Consider the following 7,142-nt stretch of genomic DNA (forward strand, 5'->3'; position numbering starts at 1 on the left):
GCATTTTTCCCCCTTTCAATGTACAAGTACGCTATTTGTTTTACATTATCAAGTACCAAAATCACAACACAAACCTTGAATTAACAGTATATATTAAAAAATTCCTCCTCTACCCCATTATTTAAAGAAGAGAAGAAAAACATCTATGTTTAGAACAGTTAAAGCTAGTAACACAAATCCCTGGAACAGACAATATTAAAGAAAGATTATAAAATATAAAGCACAGTTTTCATCTATCTACTTCCCTGACCAAGGCAAATGGAAAAAAACCAACATCTCTCTAATATTGCCTTCAGGAGATTATGAAACATAAGTCAAGTAAGTCTATTACCAAGACACACACAAGAAAGCTTCAGCTAGTTCCTTGCCTCTTATCTCCAAAAATAATTATCCTCTATGAAAGCAATGCCTAGTTTTCACTGAAATGAAAATTTCTGCTCAATCTCTGTTATGCCTATAGCCACTGTATGCTGTACTCTGTAAATTAATGTTAAGTTTCACAGCTGGAGAAATTTAATATAAGCCCACACAATACAGTTTCCCGCCTCCAACTACTGTCTAAGCTTCCCTCACTGGCTCAGTCAACACAAATCTCTCCTCAGGTTTTTTGTGAAGTTTCCACCATAAGCTTGACACAGCTGACAGCATTTGAAAAGCCCCATGCTCCCTCCTTCCTGTCCAGCTACTGTGCTGAAAAGGGTGGCCTCTAAGATCCTTTTGTAGACCTGTAAACAAACAATCCCTTTCATAATCATTTGAATCATTTTTTAAAAACAAATGCAGCCTGTGATAGGATATATAGCCTCAGTCTTCCTTGCATTAATTTTTGCATCCCAAGATAGCAAGCAATTTGGCTGATGTCTAGATCAAGAACACAAAGTTCTCAGTCTTTGCGCTCTTAAAATCACATAAGATCAGTCTCCTTTTTTTTCTATTTATTTTACAATCTCTGCTCTATCTGTCTGCTCTGTTGGAGGACACCCTTTCCCACAAGCTCACCTAGAAGTCTGCAAAGCAGATGCAGAAATATCCCAGTAATTTTCCAAACTTTGGGAATTTGGACTATCTAATAATTTCTTGTGAAATTACTAGTACGCCTCAGAAGACAGTAACACCAGCAGCCTTTGCTTTGGCACACGCATAATGAAACTTTTTTCAGCTTGGAACTTTTCCTATAAGAGATGATCTTTTCATTGATCAGATATGACTGTATTAGATTAGCAAACAACAGTAATTTGTTTAGTAATTGTCATCTAAATTTCACCTTAGCTTCTGTCAACATGGTACCATACATAATCCAGTAAGTCTTTTATATCTTGGACAGCAGTCCTTATTATTATATTATCTGATACCAATTCCACGAATAATCTTCAAATTCACAGGAGTCTTTCACCACCTTTCATTTTTTTTCATCTCATGTATAGAGACAAAGGAGGTGGGGGAGACTAAAATCCACAAAGACATCCCAATTACAAGCAGTAGGAGGCAAAGAACACCATTTCTTAACCCAGGAAAGGGAGAGAGGTCAGTCAGCAGAGGGACCAGTGGTGGAACTAGAGCAAACCCTACTTTTGGTACAAACATTTTCATTTCATGAACCATTCAACAGTATTTTACAATAGCTTTCTAAATTGGATTCTTTGTTATTTAGTGAAGTTAGTCAAGATCATAACTTAATGTGTATGCACATTATTTGACGCATTCCCCACAAAACCAGCAAGCACTACACACTTTTTGCCAAATATAAAAGAAATCACAGCTGCATCCTAGTAACCTTGAAGACATAAATAACAGTTTGAGACCTTAAAAACCTCACCCTAAACTCCTGGGGATTCCACCTACTCTTCAAGGATGTGTGGTGCTTTTACATTTGGGGCTCCTAAGCTCTAACGTAACCCCTTAAAAACATTCTCCACCTACTAAAAAGCCCTAGGCGATGAGAGGGAAGGATTAAAATTTCTCATCTTCAAGTGGCACAGAAAGATAACAAGGACATCAGAAATAGGCATTGAGACAAAACGGCAAGTGTCTCTGTAAGGCTCATTACACATACATAAGCATGTAACATGTAATTTAGTGAAGCCAACATGCAGTATTGTAAACCATTTTAAATTATCTCATTCATACTGAAATGGAAGTTTATGGGTCAAAACAGACCACAGTAAGCTATCCAGTGTTCCTGCAAACCTGCTGGCAAGACAAGACACCAACAGCACCAACACTGGGATTGTGCATGTCAGAAGAGTGGATAAGGTCACCTGTGTCATGTACAGCATAACTATTTCTACAGCAAGGCCATGACACTTCTCCCCCCACCACCACAAGCTGGAGTGCCTTGCTGAGCTGTGCAGTATCCCTGGAATCAGCCCATCAGTTGTATATGACTTTTATATTTTCTTTTTTTTTTTTTCCTCTTTAAATAATACTTAATGGAAAAGCTTTGTTTTGCAAGTTGTACGTAACAACTTAGATGTACTGGTTTTAGTCCAGATAAACGCTTGAAATCAATGGAATTTAAATGCTGAGGCAATTTTGAAAATGCTTTATGCAGCTCCGTATACCATAATAGTGTTTAAAATCTAACTTGCCAGGTTTAGTTCTTAAGTACTTCCCCAACAGATACATTAGAATCATCTTGTAGATCCAAGATGCTGCTATTCTGCTCATTTTACTATCTGTGTCAGAATAACTCCTCATGTGCCTATAATACCATAACTTCATATAGCAAATCATTCCAAACGCTCTCTGTAACAGCAGTAAAAAATGTTGAGCATATAAAGTAATAGGCAAGTGCTTTCTCTCTGCAACCTGGAGAACATAGCCACCATCACATGATCAAACAAATAAAGGCACCCCAAACTATAAACTCAGCATGTGTGTATCCGGCATCCAAGTATAGCATAATAGCTGGCATGTTCATTCCTCACAGTCTTTCAAGACTCTAGTCAACTCTTATAACAGCCTACACGATTCAGAGTTTTATCATACTGACAGAGGACAGCAATTCACATGAAACCTGCCACAAAAAGCGGAAATTTTAAGGTATAGGAATTCCCATTGTTATATGAACATTTCTTATCATACATCAACTCACACAGTAAGTTACTATAAAATGTATGGTTACAATACTAGGTTAAAGCACTCCTCCCAAGCACCTGTGATGTGAAGACTGAGGACTGAGAATTCATTCTTGCTTGGAATAGCTGCAACCCCCAAGCATTTTACAGCTATTGTGGTTCATCCTACTCCAGTGAATACAGTGCGCGCTTTTACTAGGTAACAGAGGGAGGCACAAAATGGAAAGAAAGAAGAGCCATACCTAAATGTAGACAGCTTTTTTGCAAAAACGGTACTAGCAAACAAAATGCCACGTTCTAATACCATTGCCAGCATAGAGAACACTACCTACACACTACGTTTGCCTGAATAATGCATATCCCTCACGTTCCATCGCCTCCTTATTCCAGTGGGAGAGCTAAACAAATTTGTAGCTGTAGCAACTATGCAAATAAGTTTTTATGCATTCATGCTTGTAGTTGAAGATACTAGCAACACAGAAGTGGATATGATGCAAAAGCAAAAAAGAGCATTATCAGCTTTTGCCAATCATTCAAACTAGCATATCTCAAAAAAAACCAACTGCATTTATATCTTATTTACAAATTTTTTTCACCTCATATATACACATGCACATTTGTTATGCACAAAGCCTTCATACAGATGTACCTCTCATGTCAGTCACCCACCTGTGATATTTTTAAACGATCTCCTCCAATCCTCCTACTTCTTATGAAAGCTAAGAGACAAGAGAAGTTAAATACCCACGTGCAATTGACATTGTTTTGGTATAATTCTTCCTGCATTTGAAAACAACCTAGAAGCTTACTTAATCTCTGAAGCCACTTCTTTTACCTTTCATTATACACACAAATTCCTTGGTATGCTCTATTGCTTAAACACTCAAGAGTATGCAATCTCTTCGCTCGCAAATCACAGTACTGTAACATCTCTTAATGCGTATGTACTACGAAACACAGCCGATACTATTAAACCTCTTTTAAAAAAAAACACAAACACAAACCAAGGAACAACACAGAAAACCAGTATTCATCATATGGTTTTATTTACCTATTTGAATATTGCTTTATAGCTCAATATAATTGTTTAAACTTCTGATTTATTTTGAAATTTCAACAGGCAAGAATGCATATGCAGCCAATTCCTGTAGGCACTACCAACTGAGCTATCTCAGCCACTTGTAGTGTTTTCCCTGACAATATATTAAATAGGAGAAAAAACATACGAGGGAGAGTACCATCCTCTGTAATCTTGTATTTCAGTCAATATTCTAGATGAATCAGAGCTGCATCCCAAAAGGCATTGTCAAGCTAGGTACACATTAGCATCAAATGGCACTTTTTCCACAAGAGCAAAATATGCAGCTGAAAGCATTTTAATACAGCATGCAATCAATGAAAATTCTTCTTCAAATAGTTGTGACTGTTGGAAACTTCACTTGAAAATTAAATTGCTAGGGTAAATAAAAAGCATTTTTGCAAAAATCTGTAATGTATTTTATATGCGAGCTTACCAGAAACTATCAAAGAAGGTAACAGTATATAAAAATTATCCTATAGGACATGTTTGCATATAAAACTACGGAACTAGAGAAAGCTAGCTGACCACCTGGAAGCAGGCTTGACTACAACGTGACTGAGAACTGACAGCTACAGTCTCCTCTGCAATTACAGAAATAATTTTTCAATTTCAGTAACTAATCCACATTAAGAAATCAAAAGTGAAACCAAAAAGGAAAACCAAACCAGGGTTTTTTGCATCTCAGAGACACATAAATAAGTTCAAAAGTAGTATTGCTTCTAAAATCTAGGGTCGTGGTAACCATTAGAGGTTGAATTGTTCATTGGTTATAGTTCTTTCACTTCAGAAATTACCTTCATGTGACATCATCAAACACTTTAACAACAGGTTGTAGTTGACAACAAGGCTGTTTTTACAACTGTCTTTCTGCATTTTAATTGAATTCCAATTTTCACCCAAAACCTCAACATGTGAATAAAAGAAATTGATCCTGTGAATGTAATTCACTAACAAAATAGGAGTGAGAAGTGTGAACATGTTATGACAAATGACCATACATCTTGCTGACTACCTATTAAGTCAATGGATAAATTTGCAAATTAATGAACCTTCGTAGGAGTTAACCAGTCTTGAGAAAAATAAGAACAAATCTAAAATCAATATAGTGTCTGAAATCCACAGAGCAGAAGAACTAGTTTTACAAGAAAACTCGTCTTAAATTCTACATCTACTTACGTTTGAAAAAGTCATTTTGGTGATTATGAATCTGAAACTACAATTTTACAGAGAACTCAAAATTGTAGTCACCAAAGCTACTACTGCAAATGAAGCTGCTCTTTAGAAGATACTAACAGTGTTTTAAGCGGATTGAGTACATTTGTTTCAGTTGCCTAAAGCATTTTGCCTTAGTAGAATATTGCCTTCGTTCCACTATAAAACATGTTTTATACACATACTCTCATTACCCTGCAGCCTCCTACAGCATTTTCTGGAAGTATGTCAAATGCTATCCCAACCTCTGGTAGGATGAAAAAATTGTTTCCCTTTACCAAGGGAAAAAGCAAAACCTGTCCTGCAGTCAACAGACAAACAAAACCAATTTGCCCCCAGTATTGAAAGATATGACAGAATGACAGAGACCTCAAAACAAAGCCAACATCTTTGAAAGGGTCAATGCTTTTCAAGTTCTGTAAGATGAAGTGTACTTATAAAAGGAGTAACAGCTTGTTCAAGGAAGTGGAGAACAGAGGCTTGTCGTGACAGCAACACCTAGGCACCTTGCTCTAAATACAAAATAATCACGATGAACTGTTACCACAGAACTGGCCAGAAAGCATGTAGTCTTCACTTTACTTAAATCTCTCACAGTATCAAAGACAACTCCTTAAAGAAAAAAAACAATCTCCTGGTCAAAAAAACCAAATGCCATGTCTTTTTCATCGTGAGCCAGAATGAAGGCCTATCCCTCTCGTATGGCTCGATGGCAGAGGAGGCACTGTCAAAACCAGCTGCCAAGTGCAGGAGTAACTGCAGATTTTAGCTGTTCAGGGTTCTCTTATATGCAAGTATAAGAGACCAGCTAAGTAGAACATTTAATAATGTTCTTTTAAAGCTCTTTTAATAATTCTGTGTGTTTACTTACAGAAAAATACACTGTGGTCATGACAAGGAAATACACTACCTTTACGCAAGCATTTTCAACTTGACTTGATGTGTTAAGTGCTACTACAGAAAAGAAGATGAAAACATCTACAAGGAGAGGACACAGGACGAGAGCAAAAACACAGGAGACCAGAGTGGAGCAGAAAGACCAGGCTCTGCTCCCTCTCCTCGACTGCTTCCCGAAGGGAAGCCAGTTTGAATTTGCCTTAAGGAAGAACAGGACCGTGACTTCACAGTAAAAAAGCAATTTATTAAAAAACAGCCTCACTAAGGCGTTCTTTATGTTCTTAACGTTTCACTAACAAGGGGCCCACCCCCGCGTCTCCGCCCGCAGGGACGGGGGGGGGGGGGGGGGGGGGGAGATCTCCGGCCGGACACAGGGCCGCGGCCCCCCCAGACTCGCCAAGGCCGTGCCCAGCGCCCCCCCCGGCCCCCCCCCCCACCCCTCGGACAACCGGCCCGCTCCCTGCCCCGGGGGCAAACCGCGGCCGGGGCCGGGCGGGAGGCGCCGGGACACAGGACCCCACGCGTCCCCGGCTGGAATAAAAAAAAAAAAAAAAAAAAAAAAAAACCAACACCAAAACCACAAAAAACATCAAACCCCAAAAAAACCCAAACACCACTTTGGGCGAACAGGCGAGGGAAAAACGCGACCGGGACCGGGCCGGGCCGGGCCGGGCCGGGCCGGGCCGGCCTCCCCCCGCCCGCCCGCTCGCTCCCAGGGGCCTGCGGCTGATACCGGGTCGCTCGCCCCGGCCCCACGGCGTCGGGGCACCCGTGGTAATTGACGGTCTCTCGCTCGCCCGGGCCCCACCGGCGGCCGCCCCCGTCACGGCGGAGGGGGCGGGGCGCCCCGACCGACCGACCTACCTCCTCCTCCT

At 40.0% G+C, this 7,142-nt stretch overlaps 1 protein-coding gene across 3 annotated transcripts in view; it reads right to left on the minus strand.

Annotated features, from left to right (window-relative positions):
- Nucleotides 1-6,587, minus strand: part of XRCC4 (X-ray repair cross complementing 4) — a 179,776-nt gene extending 173,189 nt beyond the window's left edge. For 2 of the 3 annotated variants that reach the window (XM_049794537.1, XM_049794535.1), the window contains exon 1: nucleotides 5,915-6,587. The gene's annotated coding sequence lies outside the window, so the exon portion shown is untranslated. Of the gene's footprint in view, nucleotides 1-3,746; nucleotides 3,818-5,914 lie in introns of those variants that run through there. The other variant, XM_049794536.1, reaches the window with a different exon arrangement.
- Nucleotides 6,588-7,142: the final 555 nt, after the last annotated feature.

Source organism: Accipiter gentilis, chromosome Z (genome assembly GCF_929443795.1).
Source record: "Accipiter gentilis chromosome Z, bAccGen1.1, whole genome shotgun sequence".
Classification (NCBI taxonomy): domain Eukaryota; kingdom Metazoa; phylum Chordata; class Aves; order Accipitriformes; family Accipitridae; genus Astur; species Astur gentilis.